Below are 24,917 nucleotides of genomic sequence, written 5' to 3'. Positions count from 1 at the left end.
TCTAGAAAAGAGCAGTCTCAGCCTGCGCTTACAAGACACTGTGGCCAGACCTGGAGTTCGGGACTGCACACACTGGGCCCTCACCGTGGCTCTTTTGGCTTCAAAAGTCTGGCAGGTGGTCTGGTTATGGGATTGGGAGTTGGGGTGGGGCCTGTGTCCTGCCCTCCTTCCCCCACTTACAGGGATGGTGAGTCTCTTCTTGGGAGAGCTGGGAACGCCACTGCGTGTGGACGCCAGGGGGCAGTGCTGCCCCAGTATCAGCCCTGCCCAAGGAGAAGCTTCTGGGTCTCTGCAGCTGTCGGGGAGGGGTTTCTGTTTGTTTTGATTTTGAGAATTAGAAGACGTCTTGAGAGTGAGTCATGAACTTGGTGCAGGTCCTTTCAGCAGCAGATGGGAAAACCCAGCCTGGGGTGATAAAAAGGAGAGAGATTCTGTTCTCCAGCTCTCTAAGGAGAGGCAAGTGTTTCATCTTCTCCTTGCCTCGGTTTCTCCACCTGCCAAAACAAAACAAAAACAGTCTCTTCTCCAGCCACTGCTAAAGGGTCTCTTGTGCAAAGAGCAGTGACAGATGTGATACAGTTTCCCCATGTTCAAGGAAGTTGGCCCTGTGTCCCTAGAGAAGGACTGTGCCAGGGTGGAATTCAGAGCTTGTCCTCTGGGATCAGAGGACCTGTTTCCAATGCATGTGACAGCAGTGTGATGCATCCGGCTTCCACAACTTGACACAGACAAAGGGCAGTGGACAGGCCACAGGCAACGATTGAATGTGGCCTCAATGAAAGTGAATCCACAGAGCCAAGGTCAAGCTTGATGATGGGCGAGCTCAAGCTTGGGGGTGCTGGGGGGCAGCAGCAGAAGGAGTTTGTGGCTATATACCACTGATTTTCCAATTACTGGGCCTTCCCTTTACTAGAAAGTTCTATGCCCAAAGAGAAAGAGACAGGTTTCCAGGTGGCTGGACTTCTTTTCAACTAATGCTGACTCCCTCGTCTCTTCCCTCTCCTCCCCTCTCCCCTTCCCTTTGCTCTAACTTTTGCTTGTCCTGAGGCTTGAACCCAGGGCTTTGAATATGCCAGGCAAGTGCTGTACGACTGAGCTACTCCTCCAGCTTCTTGTCAACCTTTTCTGCCCTATCCAGTTCCAGCAGGCAGGGAGGCCAGTGCAAGACAATGTGACCACAAGAAGAATTCCTAGAGTTTTGGAGGAGCCAGGTTTTGAAGTCATTCTTGGGTGGGGTGAGGAGGCAGCAGAAGGTGCTGGAATAATCCAGTGAATCCAAGCTTGACTACTAAGTCGTTCTTAGTTTTCACGAAAGGAAGCCTTTGCAAACGTAATGTAACTTTCTAAAAGGTATGAGGTTATCATGGTCTGTTCAACTCAGGGCACTTACACAAATCTTAACCTGTGCATGGGGTAGCCATTAATTCTAGCTCTACTGCTTGACCACGAACAAGTTCCTTAATTAAAAAAAAAGTTTTGTGTTTTTCATTTGGAAAATGGAGACTGTATCGCTACCTCACAGCATCTCTATGGAAACAATCGAGCGTATCCAGCTGTCCTCTTAGCAGAGCATCCATGATGCAGCACGTGTGCAATTTACATCAGTATGATGCAATGCTGGGTGACCCACCTACTTTTTTGGCTGTTCTGTGTCCTTCTGTTCATCCTTGCGGGGTGGGGGCAAAATAGGCTCGTGGCTCACTAGGAAGGAATGAAAGGTATTTTCCCCTTCCTAGTCCTTGGCCAATCCCACCTCCCTATGGCCAGAAAAGGAATGCAGCACCTTTGTGGTTTTAAGGTTGATGCCCTATCATGGCACACAAAAAGTCAGAATAAATGTGCTTTTGTTTTGGAGACTGGAAAAGAGACAGTGGCCTGAGTCTGTCTCCCAAGGATGGGGTAGAACAGGCCAAGAGTTCATCGAAGGCCAGCATGACCACTGAAAGAAAGGGGGCCTGTGTGGAGGGCCTTTCACAGGTCCAGGTGGGAGGGATGGAGCAGCCCTGGAACACCACCTTGTCAGGGCCCGGAAAGGTGGAAAACAGGAAAGGGTCATGAAATTAGCTGTGGGGAGAGGCTGCAGCCCTGTCCAGATAGGGGGAGCTGCCCTGACCCAAGGACCCCAGGTCTGGACGGACACCAACAGGACCTCCTCAGGACTGTGTAATCTCTACCCTCACCCAGGGCTCCTATGGGGACTGGCTGGGAGTCTTCAAGTGCCTGATTTTAAATACTTACCAGTCTTAGTGGGTGGCAGCAGAAGCAGTTCAGAATAAATTAGAGGGAAAACAATTTGAGTTATTTGCACCTTGGGGAGACAAATTCCCCGTGAGTGAAATGTGGAGATAACATGGATGTTTACTCAGGTTCTTGGGATCTCAGCAAGCCAGCACTGGATAAAACTGCGGAAGTGTTTTTCTTCTAGGGGTTTGGTTTTTCTTGACATCAAACTGATAGAGGTATGAGGAGTAGCAAACTACAGCCACACACAGCAACCAGAAAACAAGGTTGAAGTCTAATGCAATAGCATTTAAATTAAAATACGTCTGTGCATACAATGAAGGATATTTGTATATTCGAGAGTATATCTCAAGCAAGGTCTGGTAGGGCACATCTGTAATCCCAACACTTGGGATGTAGAGGTAGGAGGATGGAGAGTTCAAGGCCACTCTGCCTCAGAAAAAAAGGATGCATCTCAAATCTCCAGTACACCAGGGAAGATGAGCATTGGGACAGACAGGAATCCATAAGTAAAGAAAACAAAACAAGAGGGGCCCAAGTCCTGGCAGCAATGACGGTGTCCTAAGGCCAGAAAGACAGCAAGGACAGCTGTCTGCACAGGTGGCCCACAGAGACTGATGGGCCTGACCAGGCACCATCAACCCCACAAGCGATACAGGACATAAGTGGGTACAGAGAAAGCTTTTGGACCTGTCTGCCCTTGTCCTCATTTTTGTGTAATCAGTCTCTAACACTTTTAGGTCCTTACACCTGGGTAGATTCACATGGACTCATCTGGCCATTTCTCAAGTTCCCCAAAACACAATCAGCCTGTGTCCCACAGGAATTTCCCTCACTCACTTCTTGCAGGATTGACATTAAAAGTAAGTTGTTCTTAAAGTTCTCAGTCCTCATACACCCCACTAGGAAATCTCTCTTTTCTGTGGCCAAGCTCTATCAAGCATTGTACATTTTACAGAAGAACCAGAACGGAAGGCAGGACATACCCTGGGCAGGCTTGGCTACATCTTGAACTCTGACCCTTAAGTGATGGGGCTTATCTTTGAACTGTCCTTTTAGAAAGAGGGGTAGTTCTATCACCAGTGCTGGTGACACACGGTCTTTTCAAAAGAGATACATTAAGAACTTAGTGCAGTCTCCCCTCCTCCCCATCCCAGGAGCTCCCAGTCTCCTGGGGGAAACTGTTAAGTCAATTACTCTATAATCAGACCATGTATTTTTGTGCCTATGAAAAATCCTATGTTTGAAGCATTGCTATTGACCTGGGAAAATATTAATGTCCCATCATTTAAACAATATTTAGGGAGTGTCTTTGCACAGGATATAACCTAATTAGAGAAATGATCAGAAGCACAAACAAGCCACACTGGAACCTACTGGAAAGAACTCTGGCAGGACAAACTGTTTTTCATCCCACAGTTGATTGGTTTGCCTTTCAGACTTCAAGTGCCAGAGGGTATTAGCCCATGGTCACGCAGTGTGAGGGAGAGCCTGGTTCCTGGCAAACCACTGTGTGATTGGTGATCAGTGATTGGAGAGGTGATTGTTTCCCAGCCAGGCCATGGGCAGGGGCTGTCTTCCCACCTCCCTCTGGTCCCAAGGTCATTCCAGAAGCAGGATCTCTGGAACCTCAGCTATAGATTAAAGAGTACTGGGGGTGGGGGGCGGGGCGGGGGGAAGGCATTTGGAGAGTTTGAACACTTAAAAGAGCCCAAGAAATTCGGGCAGCCAGCAGGCTCCTTGTTTTTACTCCACAGGGGGACTATCCCCTACTTATAGGTGGAAGAGCACCAGGAAGTTCTGGGACATGGTGCCATCCCTGGTGGCCTTGGAACACCAAGCAGGGGTAGGGGTCCCTCCACCAGGACCCTCCACCAGTTCCTAGTCCAGCATACCCTCACCCCATAAGGTTATGACTTTTCTTCAGAGTATCACTATGTAGCCCAGGCTAGCCTCAAACTCATAATCTTTCCTCTTAGCCTGCTGAATGTTGGCATTACAGGAGTGCACCACTGCACCCAGCTCCTAAGATTGTGACTTGTTTTTATTTTAATTTATTTATTTTGTGGTACAGGGTCTCATGCATGCTAGGCAGGCGCTCTACCACTTGAACTATGCCCCAGTCCCTTTTGCTTTTAGTTCGTTTCTCATATAAGGTCTGATGCTATTACCCAAGCCAGCCTCAAACCACAATCCGCCTACCTCCTCCTTCTGCATAACTGGGATTATAGGCATTTCCCACCATGCACATCTAGGCTGTGGGTTTTGTTTTGTTTTATTTTTCTGAAAAAAAAAAAAAAAAACCTTCATAAAGCCTCTTAATCCCAAGAAGGATTGTAAATTATCTATACAGTATATGCCCAATTACATTTAAATCTAAGTATCCATACATATACCTTAAAAAAAAATACAAGGAAATAGGTCAACATATTAACAGCTCCCCCATCCCATGACAGCGTTGAAGGAAGTTAAATTGTTTTCTTAAAAACAGTTTTATTGAGATATAGTTGACATTTGACATTGTTTTCTTTTTGTTTTTCTTATTTTTTCTTTTAAATTTTGTTTTGTGCAAACCAAAATATGAACATTAGGGTTGATTTTTTAAAAATTAGGGGTGTAAGAAAATAATAAACTGTAAGCAGATCAGAAAGGAAAAATCTCTATTTGTAGATGGCATTGTATGGTATTATAGAAAATCCTAAGAAATCTACTAAAAAATGATTAGAACAATTAACCAAGTTCAGCAAGGGGTGGAATACAGGTACAATATGCAAAAATAAATTAAATACACTACCAATGAACAACCCAAATGTTAAACTAAGAAAATAATCCATTTATAATGTAATCAAAAAGAATAAAATATTTGGGAATAAGCTCAATAAAAGAAATGCAAGACTGACACTCTAAACTATAAAACATTGTTGAAAGCATTAGACAACTGAAATAAATGGACAGACATGTTCATGAGAAGACTAAATACTCTTATGTTGGAAATATTTCCCAAATTGGTCTAGAAATTTAGTGCAAGCCCTGGAAGACCCCTAGCTGGCTTCTTTGCAAAAACGAGCACGCTATTCCTAATAGTCACAGAAAATTCGATGGACCTGGAATAGTTAAAACAATATTGAAAAGACCAAAAGTTGGCCGATTCATATTTCTGATTTCAAAACTTACAAATCTACCATAATCAAGACAGTGTGGCACTGACATAAGGATAGACATATAGACCAATGGAATAGAACTGGGAATTGAGAAAGAAGTCCTCACAATTACTTGGGACTATTGATTTATGACAAGAATGTTAACACAATTCAATGGGAAAAAAAATAGTGTTTTCAACAAATGGTTCTAGGACAACAGGATATCCACATGCAAAAAATGAACTCAGACTCCTAATTAATTCAAATCAGATCAAAGACCTACAAATTAGAGTGAAAACTAGAAAACTATTAGAAGAAGGCATTGGGGTAAATCCTTAGGACTTTGGGTTTAGCAATGGTTTCTGAAATGATACCAAAAGCTTGAGCAACAAAAGAAAAAATAAATTGGACTTCATCAAAATTAAAAACTTTTGTATTTCAAAGGACTATCCAGAAATTGAAAAGAAAATTTGAAGACAATATTGCAAATTATATGTGATAAAGAACTTGTATCTAGAATACATAAAGAACTCTTATAATTCAAGGACAAGATAAATAACCTAATTATGAATTTAAAAGTAGACATTGTCAGTAGACATTTACCCAAAGAAGATATGCAAATAAGAAGTGCAGGAAAGGCTGCTTAACATCACTAACCATAAGGGAAATGGAAATCAAAACCCTAAAACTCCATTTCATGTTCACTATGGCTTTAACCAAAAGGTCAGATAACATGTGTTAGTGAGGATATGGTGAAAGAAAACCCCTCATACATTGCTGGTGGAGATGTAAAACGATGCACCCACTTTGGAAAATGGTCTGACATTTCCTCCAAAAGGTGAACAATACCACTTGTTAAATGATAAACTTGGACACACTACCATGTTGATGAGTTTATTTGAATATTCAGCAATTCATGGCGAGGGAGCACCAAACTGCAAGCAGTTCAGCAAGAGGGTGTGAAGAGAAACTGATAAGGGTTTCTGGAAACAAGACAAAGAAAAAATTTGGTTGCTAAGGTGGGAAGTCCCTAGTTAGAGGTAAGATGGAGGTTTGTGATTGGTAAAGTCTCTAGTTAGAGGTAAGATGGCAATCCCTAACTGGTGAATTTAGGTTTTGTTCTACTGTTTACCTTGACTTGGGTTTTTGTTTGCTTATATACCAGCCCGAGGTGCTAGAGATGTATCATCCTAATGACCTCCCAATTAATTATTCTAACATATTACTGGATGTGTATATACCCAAGAGAACTGAGAACACATGTCCACACAAAAACCTGCCCATGAGTGTTCATATCAGCAGTATGCACAACAGCCAAAGCTATACAACTGATGGATAAACAAAATATAATATAGCCAAACAATGGACTCTTACTCATCATTTAAAAGAATGAAGTGGTGATATATACTACAATATGGATAAACCTTGTCCTAAATGAAAGAAATCATTTACAAAAGATTACATATTATATGATTCTATTTATATGAAATGTCCAGAATAGGAAAATCTATAAAGATGGGAAGATTAGTGGTTGCCTAGGAATGGGAAGAGAAGTGAGGACAGGGGAATGGAAATGTTCTCAAATTGATTACACTTGTGGTCACACAACTTTATGAATGTACTGAAGACACACTGGCTTTAAGTGGGTGAAATGTGAGTACATCTTCCTCTCCTTTTGTCCTCTCCTCTCCCTTCCTCTCCCTTCCTCTCCCCTCCCTTCCTTTCTCCTCCCCTCTTTCCCTCTCCCCTTCTGTCTCGAAACAGGGTCTTGTTATACAGCCCAGGCTGGCCTTGAATTTACAATTCTCCTACTTCAGCCTCACAAGTTCTATTAAAAAAAATTCAGGGCTGCTTAACTTTTAAAAGAGCCCTTACTGTGAAATAATTCACAATAGTTTTAAAATATGGTTCAAATCCCACATATTTAAGGGAGGAATTGCTCCAAGAAGATGGATCAATTTTACTTACCTGCAGTCCAGAGCATCTGGGAAAAAGATAATCAGTTCTTTAATTCAGTCTACCCCATGTATGAAAACAAATCAAAACAAAAAATATAATCATAACCTCCTTTATAAATGCCATCTTCCAAGAAGAAAGCCACACCCTCTGTGAAAAGAAGAGACAGCCGTACGTGTGTGTAAAAATACAGATTTAAAGTGATCTTTTTGAGGCATCTCCTCAGGTTGGACTTTCACTTCTGAAGTGCTGGACCTCCCTGCCAAGCCTTAAGAAGGGCGCAGGGGCCAGGCTGAGGTCAGGGCCACTGAGCCTGGGCTGAAACCTAAGTCCTGGTGACAGGTGGAATCAGACAAAGGATCTGGTTTGAGGATTTCCTGAACATTCATTCTACTTCTGGGTCAAATCTAAGTAAACAATGAACTGAACACATTTGAAACGGAAGTGGAGGGAGGAGGTGAAGTGAAGAGCACGACCTATCCTTGGAGTGCAGCACAACAAATTCATGACCCTTTGACAGTTTCCTAAGGAAGTAAACTGCAAGGGAAGGGGATAAGCAGTCCATGTTGACTGCTTTACCCACACAGGGCTCCTCACAGACATAGCTCCAGTTCCATACAACAGGAGCCAAATCTCACCTTTACAAGGAGACTTCTAACTCCTCAGCTATTTGATTGTTTATATTTTTTGAAAAAAGAGCAACATTGTTTAGTTCTCCTTAAATTTAATCTTTAAATCTCTTTAAGCCTGACCTGCTGGCTGAGGCTTTTTTCACATGATTTGCGCATCCATGTAGCTCTCACACATAGATACACATATTTATCTGCCGTGCTACCCACAGGGTGGCTTTTCCATCAGAGTCTTTCCTGGGCATTGATAAGTTCAGAATTGCACTCAAGAGAAAAAACAGGATTCTGAACCTCAGGGGGAGCTGAGTTTGGATTTAGCCAGCCATGACAAGTGTGTCAGCAGACACAATGTTTTCTGTCCCTAGGATGATTCTGAAAACCTGGGTTCTTAGACACCTATGCCCCACTGCCATTTCCCAGCAATCTCACTCAGCTTTCTCATCTGTTAAGCAGAGAGGATCCCATCTGCTCAGCTATCCTCACAGATTTGGGGAGGTCATGGATCCAAAGTGCTTTGTAAAGCAGCACAGACAGGTCTGGACTTGAACTTTGCTTCCACCATTCACTGACCTTGGAAAAGTTTCTTAATCTCATCGAGACTTGTCTTTATCTGTAAGAAAGGATACCAGAAGCTGCCCACAGACAAGCTATAAGGATTCAACGTGTTTAAACAATACATAGTAAGTACTAAATAAACAGTAGCTGCCATGCTCGCCCTTCCTGCTACCATACCTCACTTGATTGCAGGTGCAATCCATTTTTCAGCATCAACTCTTGGCTTAGAACAAAGAAAAGTAATTTTTAGAGCACATGATGGGAAAGGAAAGTTTGGAAAAGGAACAGAACAAGGAAAATGCATCACAGGTAGGGGAAAGATAGGAGGAAATGGCTTTCTGAGTGGAGGGTTGTGTGGAATCATGGCAGTTACAGAAGTCAGCAAGACTCAGAGTGAATGCCTTAGAGCTAGAACAAGACCTTTGAGCTTCATCCTGACAAGGTTGGTGGGTGACCTACTGCAGGAGTGGAACTTCAGGGCACTGGGCAGGACCCATAGTACAGGGGTGGGGGCTGGGTCTCCTCACTTGGCTGAGGACTCTCCTGGTCAGCTCCAGGGGTCATTGGCTCCCTGGCCATGGCACCAGCTGGGCTCACTCTCCTATTTGTTTATCAGTGGCCCCACCTCCTGAGGAGGCCTGACTCTGTTGTGTCATCCGTCCTCAGGCAAGGTCTAATACCCTGACTATGTATTTGTTCTCAAGTCAGTTTAAAAAAAAAAAAAACACAAATATTTATTATTATGGAAAATCTGGAAGAAAACAAAAATAGTAAGTCCATGTTTCAGTCCTGATTACTGTCTTTTTACAACTATACTTTTAAAACAATTTTGTAATATGTATTTTTCATTTAACTATAGTTCATGAACATTTTCTCAACTCTGTACAATCTTTTTGTAAGGATCACACTGTAATCTTTCATATAGATTAAATGAGTTAATATATGTATAGCTCTTAAAACAGTGAGTAGACATAGGTAAATACGCAATACATGTTAGCAATTATCATAAATGGATATGTATATAAACCATATGTATAATTAATCATTCTTTATCACTAGACACAAGATGAGTTTTCACTTTGTCACTAATATAAAAAACATTCCCATGTGCACCTCATGAAAAAACGTGTACTTGCATCTCTGATTCCTCAGAATATATTCCTGGCAATAGAATGGCTGGGTCACAGGCCATGTAGCTTTTCCGATTATCAATCCAGGTTCCTAAGTGCCCTTCTTTTTTTCTATGTGCTTTAGGCTGTGAAAAAACATTTCTTTTTCTCTCTGTGTGAGGATGCATTTGGAGTTGGCTTTTTCCAAGGCTGAGGAGTTCTGCAGCTAACAAAAATTTGACCCATTTTATGAGAGCAGCTGGAAGACATGACCCAACGGCTTAAGCAAAGTTCAAACCAGCTCCATCACTCACCTAGTCACAAAGTCTTGGCTTAGAAGCTTAACATCTCTGCCTCTCAATTTCTTGACCTGTTAAATGGTTAACAGCACCTGCACCCGTTAAAGTTGATGAGAATATTAAATAAGAATTCTAGATCTATTTCTGTGGTGCTCAGGACACAGTAAGCGCTCACACATGCCAGTAGTCATTAGTGCAATCAGTGTCAGCTCCTCAGCAAGAGCAGTAGCAGCAAGAACTAAAAAGCCAGCTACAATCTCTTTGGCCCAGTGGAGACGATAGTGGTGTACAGTGGGTGGCCCCTTCCCCTCAAGCAATCTGGACAAGAATAAGCCTTCCTTTTTCCCCTACTTCTCCCACTACCCAAAGTGCGAGATATCCGAAAATCACAGCTTTACCCTCCCCACCCAGATGTGATGGTGCCTAAGACCCATGCTCTGGCCACCCAAGGTTGTGTTCACCCTCCCGAAGCTCGCTGAACCAGCCGGAAGTGGATCTGATCTGCAAGAAGTGGGCCCACTCTAGCCGGAAGTGGCTCTAATCCACCAGAAGCTGGCACTGTGTTCAGAAATTGGTTCGCCCTCTTGAAAGTGGTCTGACCTACAGGAAGTGAGCTTAAGGTGGCAGAAGTGGGGATGAAGTGGTTTGGTTGAAAAGGACGCTTACTCAGGGGCCTACTCTCTGCCAGATGTTAGCATGTTATGAGTGTGTTGTTGTTTTTAGATGAATTAATAAAAATCTCAAATTTAAATTCTATTATGGTAAACAAAGATTTAACTCATAAAATCTCCTCAGGGTCCTCTAGTTTTTTAGGGCATAAATGGATCAAAAGTTTAAGCACTACCTTGCTAAATGTCTGTATTAATTTTCATGAATGTGCTTTGAGGGTTTTTTTTTTTTTAAATAGGTAAGCTAGAAATAGAAGAAAATTTTCTCGTTTGAATTTTGGCCTCCAAATTTGCATGATTCGCTATATATGTTGTTCTAAGCTACTAAACTTTTTGTGGTAATTTGAAAAGTGCTATTTTTTCCTCTGCAGTTATGAGAAGATATCAGGTACATTTCAGATATCTTACCTTACTCCCTCAATTTGGCATCTATTGATTTTTGCTTGCAACCATTAATATTATTATGTTTTTGTCACATGGTGATTTTCTATTTCCGTCATTCCTTATACTTTGTCAATTACTGCAGTACTGCAGTATGTTAAGGACAGTTTTTTTTTTTTAAAGTTAACTGTAATCCCTCAGTAACAGCAAATATCTAGTCACTGTTCAAATTCCCCAGATTTCTCTGACAAGGGTTTTGTTTTGTTTTTATTTGCAGTGCTGGAGCTCAGACTCAGAGCCTTGCACAAACTCAGCAAGTGCTCTACTAGCAAGCCACACCCTCAGTCCTGATAGGATTTTTCTAATTGTTGATTTGTTTTAAACAGGAACTGCAGAGTTAAAACAATACATTTGATTGATATGAGTCTCCATTCCTTTAATCAGTTGGTTTCTTTTTTTTTTCTTTCTTTTTTTTTTTTTTGTCCTTTGGGTTTTATCTGTTAAAGAATTTCCATATGTTCTATAGGACTTCCCACATTCTGGATTCTCCTGATGGCATCCCATATAGTGTTTAACTTGTTCCTGGCTCCCTAGTGTTTCCTATAACTTGGTAATGAGCCATATTCTAGCTCAGTTTTTGTCAAAAGTTCCTTGTAAATATTGTTGATTATTTACAGTTGCTCATACCAGGTACACAACTGTCAAATTGTTGCTCTTTTTGTTAAATTTAATCAGGGTGTTTGAGTGTCATCAACCTGATACTCACCAACTAAATCATTTCACAGCATAGTCATTTTAGTTATTTGTTTCTTTATACTTTTAGGGAAAGAGTGAACCAGTAAATCCACCAGAAAACTAACAGGGGCTTAAAAAAATAAGGGGTTCTTTTTCTCACTTAAGATGGTTAGAAGTAGGCAGTCCAGCATTGGTTCAGGTGCCTAATGGTGACCCCAAAACCCTGTCCATCTTTCATGCTTGTTCCTTCATAGTCACAAGATAACCTGCATCGTTTGTTCCTGGCATCACATACTCAACCAGGATAGGAAGAGAGAGGAAGAGATGGTGCCAATTGCATCTGTTCTTTTCATAAGGAATACAAACACTTTTCTTAAAGTTACTCATTACTGCAAGAAAGTGAGTTCTTTGACTTTCCAGCCTTTACAAAGGAAAGTAGCAAGAAGGGTCTTGAGAATGGATGTTGGGTCAATGAAACAGTGTCGAAACACTGGAGTTACAGGATAAAGACTCATGAGTATTAACATAAAACTTTCTTCTGCAGAACATAAGGAACCACCAAAAGTTTTTAGTCCAGGGACCAATATACCCAAGACAGTGTTATGATTTAAATATGAAGTATCCCCCCAAAAGGCATATGAGTTGATGACTTGGTCCCCTGCTAGAAGATCCAATCATTGAGGGGTGATTGGATTATGAGGTCTCTGACCTAATCAATGGATTAATCTCTTGATGTAGTTAAAACATGATGGCAGTTTTGGAAGATGGTGCAAAGTGGGAGATGGGGCTTAGTTGGAGGAAGTATGTCACTAGGTGTGGCCCAGAGACATACACCTTGTCCCTCGTCCCCTCCTATTTCACTCTGCTCCTCTGCCATGCTCTTCTGTCATAAAGTATCTGCCTTGCCTCAGGCCCAGCCCACCTCAATGGAGCCAGCCAACCACGGACTGAAACTTCTGAAACTGTGAACCAAAATAAGCTTTCCTCCTTTTAAATGATTTCTCTCAGGTGTTTGTCACAGTGATGGAAAGTCTGGCTGACAAAATAGCATTGTTGGGACTAAACCCAGCAGGGATGACTGTACACTAGGGCAATGGGACCTGGAGGGAAAGGCCAAGTCGTTTGGAGATACCCGGAGGGGACAATTTAGAGCAGAGATTTTTGCCCTGTGACTATTACAAAACAATATCTCCATTTGTTTGGTGAAGAAGAGAAATGATAAGTTCTAAAGCCAGAATTTCTTTGCTGTTTTTATTTTAATCTATCAACCAATTAAAAATAATGTGTGCTATTGCACAACAGTATGAATACAATTAATATCACTGAGCTGCACTTAAATGGTTAAGATAGTCGATTTTATGTTAATTGTATCCTATGGTAATTAAAGGCAATTTTTAGATTAGAGAAAGGGCTCAGAGAGGAATTCACAGATAAAGAGTATCAGGCTGGGGGAAAGGAAGAACAATATCTGACAGGGGCCATGTTTAGCTGTCTTTGGGGACAATAGCAGATAGCAATGATAAGGGACATAGAAATAGTATTGACTTTGCTGTCAAAAGACTTGGGTTTAAAGGATGGTAATGAATGTAGTCTGTGGGTTTGAACTAATGACTGTAACTTTTCTAAGTTCCAGTAACCTTTTCTATCAAATTGGGATCAAAGTACCAGCTTTGCCTACCTGACAGGGAGGATGATGTAAGGGACCAAACCAGACACTGAAATCAAAAAAAGAAATAAATAGCTCTGACTTTTCCCCATTTTATAAACTTTGCATTTCTACACTTTAAGCAAACTTTGCATTTCTACACTTTAAGCAGACTTAAGTTGCTGCTCCTATGCTCCTGCTTACTTCCAGGGCATGTCCCTAATGACCTGAACACCTCCAATTAGGCTCTACCTCTTAAAGTCTCCACCATTTCCTAATAGCACCACTCAGGGGACCAGGGTTTTAACACGTGGGCCTTTAGAGGGGTGTTCCATTATCAGTCACAAAGTCATTGTCTTCTGCATGGAAACTGCAACCATTTCATAACTGACTTTTCCCAGGGTACTCTTTCAGGTTGCACTATGGAGTTTAACTTGTCTGATCTGTATTTCTTTGTTCTTTTTGTTTTTATTTTGTTTGAAACATGGTCTCTCTATGTAGCCCAGACTGACCGGAATTTGTGATCCACCTGCCTCAGCCTCCTAGGATTATAGGTGTGTGTCTCTGTTTAGCTGGTCTGATCTCTAAAACACAAATCTAACCATGTTTCTGTCCTTTTTTTCTTCCCCCTTCACAATACCTCACAAACTCCCTCTCCTGCTCCTAGTACATCTGTTTCCCAGCATGCTCACCACCTGGCTCCTTCCCAGCTTGCTCTCTCTCACTTTGCAGTGCCCTGGGCTCTGGTAACAGTGAACAACCACTTGTGGTTAACAGGCCACACTCCATGCATACTGGAGCGCACTTTGTGCCTTTCTCTGCTGTTTGGTTCCCACCCTTTTCACCTTGCATTCCACTAAACCCTTCTGGTTGACAAACTAAAGTCTAGTTGTCTCTTCAGAAAGTGAACCACCTCCCCTGCCCTTTCCTTGGTCCTTATGTGTTAACAGTCACCTCACTAGATTGAGGTTGGCTTCCCACACGTCAGCATCCTGCTCTGTCCTGAAACTTCCTGTGTGCAGGAACTGTGTGTGGTGGCAGAGGCTGATTCCTGGGTGTCGTCATCACAAATACACTTTTGGCTTTGTCTTCTCCCTGCACCTGTAACTGGCTCAGTTCAATGCTTAGAAAAGTCCACTCCCATGAACTAGTCAAATTCTCAGCTTCCTTCAAAGCTAAGGCTTCCTTTGATTTCTCCTCCAATGCCTGCAGAAACCAAGAGTTGGGCTTAGCTGACAGCATATCTGAGCCCCCTGGAGCTGAGCCCTGGGGGAATGTGAGGGATGAGGCAGGCTAAAATTAGGGAAAGTTTGGGGCTCATAAAAAAATATTACATCTCAGATTAATGATGCTTTGGCTCAGGACCCCTCTCACCTGGCTAGGAACCACCCACAGGCCCCTCCCCACTCATTGATTATTGGATGGGAATCACCTGGTTCCTCCCTTCCCATAGATTAGCATAAGTTTTTAAAGTACCTGATTCCACCTGGGCTCCACCATGCTCCCCTTTGTATTTTCTGTTACCAGGGAGGGGCAGGCAAGCTTTGGCTGTGCTACTCACAGGCTGGCTGATGTTTGCAGAGGCTCTCTTTCCTATGGTGTACAGTATATGCAGGCCTGTGGCATGGTGGCACTGTTGCCTTGGTTCTTTGAAATTCTCTCCATCACTGGAGGCCTCTTGGCTCAGCTCTGGCTGGCTGTTGTGCTCTGCAGCCTCTCAGGATCCTTTTCTTCAGCTTCTCCTGCCTGTTCTTTAGGCTCCACATCTTTAGCTGCTCTGTTCTTTAGGAGCTGATGAAAACCCCAGAAGCCCTTGCCCTGTGGTCGGCATGTGACATGTCATTTGCTCTGGAGAGCTCTGGGAATCCCTAGTCACAAGCCTTGTCTTTGCTCCTGCAATGGGTATCAGGGATTCTCCCCTCTCTTTCCCCATCCCTCCTGCCCCCCAACCAAGTGCCATTTCCCATAGGGGAAGTGGAGTGAGTTCTCTGCACAGTCTGCTTGAAGCCATTCTCCAAGGCCTTGAGTAGAGAATCAAGTCCCCTCCAGACTCAGCAGGTGTGGGGTCCCAGCATTTGGAGTGTCCACTGAAAGCCCTCTTTAAAACTCCCCTCCCATCCTTGTCCTCACCAACCACCTGGCCCCTTTCTGTCTTGATTCTGATGAGGAGTTAGGTGTCTTGGAACCAGAGTTTCAACACTGCCTCTGCGTGTTTGCCTTTTGCACTGGAACCTCCACATGGGAATATCATAACCATTGTGTCTCACTGATAACTAGGGTGGCTTTGGGCAACTCCACAAACATCCCTGTACCCCAAATCCTGCCTTGAATCTCAGGTTGCAAACCAGCTGGATAGCTACAGCCTGGGAGATAGGACTGCCCCTAGGGAAAGAAAGGCTTGACCATGTGCTGAAAACCGGTCTGGTGAGTGAACATCCCTTTGTTGAGTTCCAAACAATTCAGCAAAGAAACAAAATCGTCCCAGTTCAAAACTGTGATTTCAGTTGTTTTAAAATGAGTTACTTAATTGATGGCAATATCACAGACTTTAAAATATCTTAATGGCTAGCTATTATTTTGAACTAAAATTTTATGAAAGATATTCATACTGTTTTAAGAGGGAATGCCCAGTCTCCCATACATTGTACAGAGGCACCCGTGGGATGTTAGTGGGGTATTAATAACTCATGACTATTTGCATCTTTATCCTTATCTATGATTGCAACTGTAATTTTGGTTTCAAAATATTTTCAACAAGCAGAACTGAATTACACAGGATATGAAAGTCCATCACGAATCCCCTTAAGGTAATCACCAGGAATGGTCTTTTTGATGACTTCTATGTATATATTATGTTAAAATGTTATCAATTTAACATTATAAACAAAAATAGTAGCATACTGGACCTGCTCTTCTGCAGTTTGTTTCTTTTGTAATTAATAATACCTCTTGGTTATTTTTCAATGTTAGTTGAATGTTTTTAGTGTTAGTTTGGATATACCAAAATTTATTAACTGATTGCTTCTGGGTTTTCACTGCTACAAATTACTTCAGTAAAAAGTCCTTGCACAAGTGTATCTTAATGAACTTGTCTGCGATCTTTTGTTATATATGTTCCAAGAAGTGAGACTTCTGCATTGAAGAATAGGCAGCAGCCAGGTGCCAGTGGCTCACACCTGTAGTCCTAGATACTTGGGAGGCTGAGATCGAGAGGATCATGGATTGAGGCCAGTTGAGGCCAGCCTGGGCAAATAGTTCTTGAGATCCCATCTCCAAAAGACCGAAAACAAAGCAGAGTACAATGCACTAGAGGTGTGGCTAAAGCAGTAGAGTGCCTGCTTTGCGAGTGCAAAGCCTTGACTGAGTTCAAACTGCAGTCCTCCTCCTCCCCCGCCACACACAAAAGAAAAGGCACATTTTAGGTATTGCCAAATTGCACATCAGTGGCATATGAGTAGACATGGCCACTGACACCATCATCAGTTATTTGTCATTAAAAAAAAAAATCCTTGTTACGCTTGTAAATGAATGGGTTTTTTTTTTTCCATCTGCAGGCAGTAATAACAAAAGATCCCACCCTTCTAGGTAAGTTCAAAGAAAAGTTATGAATAGATGTGAGACAGGGTGGACAGGGTTGATTGAAGGGGTGTATGGTGTGTGTGTGTGTGTGTGAAAGACAGAGAGGGAGAGAGAGGGAGATAGAGACAGAGAGAGAGGAAAGAGATACACACAGAGAGATGGAAGACTATTTTAACTTCATAATTAGTGAAGTTGTTCATATTTTCATATTAGATATCCTGTTTCAAGAAATGCCTGTTTATTCCCTTTTCACTCTTGGGTCATTAATTTGTTTTTCACTGATTCATAAGAACTTTTTATTCATTTAGGATATTAGCACTTTGTAGTATGTCATTTTTTTCTTGGGTTGTGGTTAAACTTCTTGCCTTTGCTTATTGGATTCTGTTGTTAGCAGAGATGTTTTAACATTTTCATGGTACAGTTTATCAATCTTTTTCTTTATGTTTTCTAGCTTTCAAGTCATGTCTGAAAGGCCTTTCCCATTGAAAGACTATAAAAATATTCAGCCATGTTTTTCTCTGAAAAGGAAATGGTTCTTTATATTAAAATCTTCTCTCCTTTGGGAATTTACTGTGATGTGAGGAGGAAGATAGGGTTCCAGGCATATTTTATAATTGGGCTTAACAACCTGGCATTGAGAATCCAAGGTTAACTGAGTGCCAACATAAACTGAATGATTTTGGCAAGTTGTTTACACTCTCAGTTTCCCCTTCTGTAAAATGGGAATAACCATAGAAGATGTTCTGCAAAAAGGGATTAAGACGGTAATATAGATCAGGTGATTAAGACAGAGTAATATAGATCAGGTGAATTTGATCAAAGTAGATTATATGCATGTATGTAAATATCACAATAAAACCTCTTTGTACAGTTAATTTAAGCTAATGAAAATTTAAAAAACAATGTGCTTTCATAAGTAGGTGGTGAGAAGTCAATAAAATGGTGGTGGAGAGCAAAGAACAGTAACTGGGACATGGTGGACCTTCAGTCTGGCTGAGTGATTTCTTTGTCATTCTTCATAGCTGACCTATTGTTCCAACACCACAGATGGGAGAATCTGGCTCTCTCCTTAGTTGGAAAATGCCACCTTTTAACGAGGCCTCCAGGTGCACTGTGCTTGTTTCTGGACTCACTGTTCTTTCAGTCTGTTTCTGGGTCAGTTCCTCATCCACGTGCCTAAGGTTTGCTCACCTCTGGTCTAGGAAGTCCCCCCAGCTCTTAAAACCTGGAACTTTCTCGCCTCTGTAATGGTTTGCACTTCCTCTTTCATGCCATTCACAGCCAGCCCACCCACCCTCTGTCAGGTGTCTGCTTACAGAATTTCCTTGAATTTACCAAGAAGTATGGGGCCTTGTGTTAGTCCTCCTTCGTAGATGAAAGAGAAAATAAAACACTGGAGAGGGTTGGGCTAGGACTTTAAGATAAGACTGACTAATTTTATCTCAGTTTTGCCATGTACTGGTCAATTTACTTAACTTTTCTGAGCCCCCGTTCCAATCTGCCAAACAGGGTTAGTAATGCCTGCCTTTTGGGGTTGTTAAGAGGATCCAGTGGGGATGTCCACACTTGCTGCCCGACACATGGGAACTGACTTCCAAGTGACAAGACCTGCTTGTCAGAACTTTTGATTCCACACCCAGGGCATGCTTGCTCTACCAGCTGCCTCCCCCGAATCAGGCCAGTTAGAAAGCCAGGACTGTGCCCCAGAGGTTTCAGGCATCAGCACCGTCTCATGTAGGCCCTTCTTGGAGACTTGTATCTTCTTTAAGATGCTCTCACCAACCAGGAATGTGCCCAACTGTCTGCAGCCTTTCTCATTGCTATAATCCAATATACAGGACACCCTGTGTTGTGTGGGTAGCAGGTCTTCATCACCATGGTGATCAGGCAACTTCAGTCTTCAAACACATTCCTTTCAGCATATGTCTGCCAGGGAGAGAAGAGCCCCAAAGAAGTTGTGAGTCTGGCAAGTGGAGGAGGTTCCATCTCCCAGTCCCTGTGTGATCAAATTGAGTGACCTGGCTTTGCCCTTTAATATTACAAGGCAAGGACTTGGAAACCTGCTTTGTCAACACTAAACTCACCAAGTTCCATTACCTAAAACAGATTCAAGAAAAAGCACCCAAGAGAAGGATCTTACAGGTGACAATTGTGGCTGTGCAGTAAATCACAGGAATCAAGAGTCTTCCAGGCAGTGGAGGCTCAATGGAGGTGAAGCAAATCCCAGGAATGCTCTTTAGGGAAGGAGCTAAATAAAAGATGCCTCACGAGAGCCTCATGCTTCTAAGGTAAGCATTAGATAAGCAATTCCCTGGATCCTGTTAGGGAGATGGACAGACAGAAAGCTGGGGTGGAGGTGCAGAAGGTGAGGCTGCCCTCCTGCTGTGGCCTTGGCTCACTCTCACCTGGACTAAGTCCCATTGGCCTTCCCTGTCAGCATCATCTCAGGCTGCCTTGTTGGTGTGCCTGGGGTTTTATTTGAGTGCCGTTGGTTGGGCCTCCTGAGATGGACTCGATGGTTAGGAAACCCAGCTCATGAATGGAAGCCATTTTCCTCCCAGTGTCCCCTCAGGCCTCACAGCTCACAGCCACTAGCTTTGACAACCCCTCTTTGTATGACTTTGAACTGCATTACTCCTCATCCGGGCTGCCTGGGTTGGTGGATGAAGTAATCAGTGGTGTGTGCTACTCCATCCAAGTAGAGACACCCATTTTATGTATTTTACATAGCAAAAATACATGTAAGATCTCCTTTGGAGAGAGGGTTCAGAGGCTAAAAAAGATGGGTAAAAAAATCATCATTTTGGGCACATGGTGATTTAGAAAAACAGCTATATTAAATACAATGTAATTCATCTCTTTTTTAGTGTACCGATCTGAGTTTTGATAACCACATATAGTCCCATAACAATCACTATAATCAAGATATAGAAAATTAGGGCTGGTGGAGTGGCTCAAGTGGTAGAGCACCTGCCTAAGCAAGAGTGAGGCCCTGAGTTCAAACCCCAGTGCCACCAAAAAAAAAAATTTTTTTTTCAGTTTAATTTTGTACACATGTAAGTAAATAGAAAAATAATACCTATTGAAACTATTCGAGAAATGGAGGGGAAGGGAAATAAAAAAGAATGGTGAATGGTGGAGGGGGTGAATTGTAGTATGACATATTTGATATAGTGTAAGAAATTTTGTAAATGCCACAAACACACCCGCACACACACACACCATGTGTCCCAGTTTGATGAGGTCAAACTTCATGCTCATCTGCTATCTTGTCAGGTTTATTAATAGGACCTCTTTCACTCTCGAAAGTGTCCCTTGAGAAGACAAATTAAATGATCCTCCATGTCGCCGAGTCTCGTGTCTTATTGAGCTCAGCAGCCTGGACATTTGTACAACTGTTTTCCTTGAATTCTGGGAATTTTTAGATTTACTGTATTTTAGGAAAGATTGGCAGACAGCAGGACATTTTCATGATCTCCTTATAAACCCTCACTGCTTCTCTTTAAAATCAAGAAGGTGATTTTAACTACTCTGTCCCACCTAGTGGCTCTCAGATTGTTCCCACAAGATCAGCCAAGGAGTCCTGAGGGAGAACATCTGTGACTTACATCCAATAACAACCTCCGTTTTCCAGGTCACAGGAAATAATGAGTGAACAGATAAAAAAAGGAGTCGAGTTCGCCTCTTATCCAAGTATTCCTCACCTTTGGTAGCTGACCCTGTTGTCAGCTGTAGGTAAATGCTGAGCAAATAAGCATTTTTGAAAAGTTCAAGAAAGTATTTCATAATTTAAGTATTTCTAATGCAGTGTGAATCCAGGAAAATGTTCACATTTTGCTGAAATTATCTGAAGTTTATATGATAGAATTTACATATGAACATGTTATAGAGTTTCAGTATTAAATTATTATACTTTGAACCCTAATATGTGCCAGGCAGGGGCTAAGTGGGTCACAGATGGTACTTTCTCCTTCTTGCAGCATGAGGCAGGTTCTGTGACCCTTATACAGAAGAGGAGCCTAGAGCTGGGGACAGTAAAACTTACACCATGCTCTGCCACTTAAACTCATCTGAAAATAATCCTGGAAAGATCATCCACAGTCACTGTAGTCCTAAAGCTTCCATCCTTTACCTCTGCTCTTAGGCCATGGTTCCCTAGCAACCAGAGATAGCTCCTGAAGCCTCTGTGGAAGCATCTGATTTTTCCTTTTGACTCTGAAAGGGCCTCATCTTTTGCCATAGTTTTTGTGCTTCTTTCTTTGTTTTTGAGACACAGTCTTACTATATAACCTGGGCTGGCCTGCAACCAACGATCCTCCAGCCTCTGCCTCCTAAGTGCTGGGATTACAGGCATATACCACCACTCCTGTCTTCTTCCTCCTTCCTTCCTTCCTTCTTTCTCTCTCTCTCTTCCCCCCACTTCCTTCCTCCCTCCTTCCCTCCCTCTGTCTGTGTCTCTCTTTTGTCAAGGTTAGCAAATCTGGACAAACTGAGGCCATATTATATGAAAGCAGTGCTTCCAGAATGCCTGTGGGGCCTGTCTGAGCCAAGACTCCCCTTAGGTGCATCTCCATTTCTTCCAGACCCTGATTTAGTCTGCATCTGCCTATCAGAGCTTGACTAGGAGGGCACTTTGGAGTTGTCATCTGGCACATGATAGGTGCACATGGATGTTAGTTTTAAGAATGAATGTGTTAAGTGAAAGAAGCAATGACCCAACATCACATTCACCAGGCCAATGAGAAGGACTCCAGCAAAAATTGTCACTATATTTGACCAAATTCCCTTGCTGTGAGTCTCAGAGTGACTCCCCATGTTCTCTGATTTATCACTGGAGGTCAGCCTTACTGTGCAGAAGCGCGTGCTCAGCCCTCTAACTCATCAAGGCTTGGGGATGGAGGAGAGAAATATTACATGGCTGTGCTTTCCCAGCCCACACCACAGTCTGGTTGCTTTTACTCTTACCACTGGGTCTGTCCCTGCTGGGCCAGAACAGGACTGCTTTCAACACTTGCATCGCCCTGTACCTCTCTTAGGGGGCATGGCATGTGAGAGTGCCAGTAGGGTGTGCTCACTGCTATCCTCAATCTTTAGCACCATGCTGGGGACACGGAGGGGCTCTAAGAGCAGAAGGGTGGGTTGAGGGACCTCCCTGGATAAGCCTCAGCATTGCCTTCTGGGGGTGTGGCTACTCTGTCCTTTTGTCCCCAAGGAATCAGCCAGAGACTGCTCTGTCTGCCTTGCCCTTGCCCACCTTCATATCTGCCCTGTTCACACCACATGGCCAGATCGTGTCCTGGTCATTCCCATTTCAGGGACTGGCAACAGGCCACAAAAGTCTGGGAGCCTTCCTTGCCTCCTTGCTATTGGTGGGCAGGACAGAGAGGTGGCCTGGCAGGATGGGATGCTCGTCTTGCTCATGGGCACTTCTGCCAGCCGTTCTGAAGGCCTTTTTGTCCCTGTCCCACTGTGGTATTGGAGCCTGCATGTGCTCTGCATGGAAATGGCTGGCTTTCCTGGAAACCCCATTTCTCACCCAGCACAGCAGCCTTTTGCCTTTTTAGTGCCAGCCTGGATTACAATAGGGGCAATCCACTGGAGACACAGGAATCTGCCAAGTCCAGACAAGACTGTAGGCCACTTTTCCTCTGCATAATTTTTAAAGTAATGTCTACTTTTAAAGGTAATTATTATAAAGTCTATCTATTCATCTAACTATACTAAAATACTAAAAATACAAGAAGCAAAAGTAGTATTATCTATCACTGCTTTGGACTTGTGTTTGTTTTTCTATTAGTATATTTTAAAAGAACCTGGCTGCTTTATTGATTGCTAGAAAAATAAACTCCAAGCATTGTTACTCCCAGTTAAATATTTGCTTGAGTATAGGCTCGTTTTATACATTCTCCACATTTAAAAAACTAAAAAACTTTGTAGTAATTTCAGATTTGCAGAAAAGTTGCAAATATAGCGCAATGAGTTTCCATATGCCCTTCACCCAGCTTCCTGCAATTTCAACTTCTTATAAAACCATGGTGTAGTTTCAGCACTGAGAAATTAGCACTATTGTACGGATTTTATTCCAATATCACCAGTTCATCCTTATTGCCCCTTCTCTGATTCAGGATCGCATCAGGGACCCCACATGGTATTCGGCCATCCTGTCTTCTCAGTCTCCTCCCATCTGTGACAGTTCTCATTCTTTTCCTGGTTGTTCATGAAAATGACACTTTTGTGGTACTGGGGTTTGAACTCAGGGCCTTGCACTTGCCAGGCAGGCACTCTACCACTTGAGCCATTCTGCCAGCCAGTCAGTGGTGCTTTTGAAGAGCACTGATCAGATGTTTGGTAGGATGTCCCACAGTTGGGGTTTGTCTGATATTTTTTCTCATGAACTACTTAAGTTAAGCACTTAGATTCTTTAAACATGTTTTTAAGATCTCATAGGAATATTAAATGAATGATTTGGATTAATTGGGGACAAATTTCTAGCCTTACTCTATTCAATCTATTCATGCAGTAATGTGCTCTTTCCTTTTAGTCACATCTTTTATGTTCTTTGGAGGAGAGCAATTCTGATTTTTTTCTGAGATTTCTGTGCCTTGGGTTCACTAGTCAGATTTTAACTGCCCAAGTGAAACAGTAATGTGAAGAAGGAAATATTGCTGCAAAATGGTCTTTTAACAGATACAGTTAACAGGCTGGAGAGGAGGGGAAAATGACCAATGACTAATGCCCTTGTCAAAGGAAAGATAATTTGCATAATGAAAACATAGCTTTGTGACAGAGTGGTGAGCTTCTAGGAGCCAGACAAAGTTGGGCTCAGCGCCCGGATCCTCCATTCACAAGCTCTAGGATTGAACTTTTTGGCACCTTCACTGTGAGATGGAGGTGTCCTCTACAGAATTGTTGAGATCAGAGCTCATGCTCTGTTTAGTACAGTACTTAACATACTACATGCTCCGTAAGTGACTAAACATAGAGAGCTTTCAAACACCTATATAAAAGACTAATAAAATTCGCCACAAATATTCTTAATTTCAAAGAAATTGTTCTGGCAATTTCTGATCACATGAGATAACCCTGGAATTTAATGGTAAAAGTTTAAATAAATAAAAACCATAAGTGCTTAGGAGTCTAGAGAAAATAACATCTCACCTAAACTTTAAAATAAGAGCCATAGTATACAATTCATCATATAAAGTATTATCATTTAATGGTTTTTCAAATATTCACAGAGCTGCAGAACCATTGACACAATCTCATTAGACTTTTTCATCATTCTAAAAGGAAACCCAGAACCTACCAGCAGTCACTCACCTTCTACTACATCACGAACTCCACTCCTAGCCCTAGGCAACCATAGATCTATTTTCTGTCTCTGTCGAGTTGACTGTTCTGGATATTTCATACAAATAGAATCAGGCAATTTACAGCATTTTGCCTCTGATTTCTCCTGCTTAGCCTATTTTTAAAGTTCCTCTATGTAATAGCATATGGATAAATTCCCATATATGGATTTACCTTTGTGCGTTCATCGGTTGGTGGGCATTTGGGTTGTTTTTACTTTTTGGCTATTATGAATCATGCAGTATGATCATGTGTGGTCTGGGTTTCTGTGAATATATATTTCAGTTAACTCTATGTTTAACCTTTGACGGCTCCCAGAACAGTCTTCCATAGGGGTTGTGCTACTTTATATTCCTGCCAGCAAGGCATGAGGGCTCTCATTTCTTCACACTCATGCCAACACTTGCTATTGTTGTCTTTGTTATTTTAGCTATTCTAATGGGGGAGTAAAATAGTGTCTCATTGTTATTTATATATTTATTAACTGGGGTTGACCAGTTGTCTCTCTTATACATACAGGGAGGACTAAAAACAATGTGAATGGTGGTTGCCTTTTGTTGTCATTTTGATTTTCATTTTCTTAATGACTAATGATGTAGACCACTTTTTCAGTTTTTTTTTTTTTTTTGG

Source organism: Castor canadensis, chromosome 2, assembly GCF_047511655.1.
Source record: "Castor canadensis chromosome 2, mCasCan1.hap1v2, whole genome shotgun sequence".
Classification (NCBI taxonomy): domain Eukaryota; kingdom Metazoa; phylum Chordata; class Mammalia; order Rodentia; family Castoridae; genus Castor; species Castor canadensis.
Note: the sequence above shows the minus strand (reverse complement) of the source record.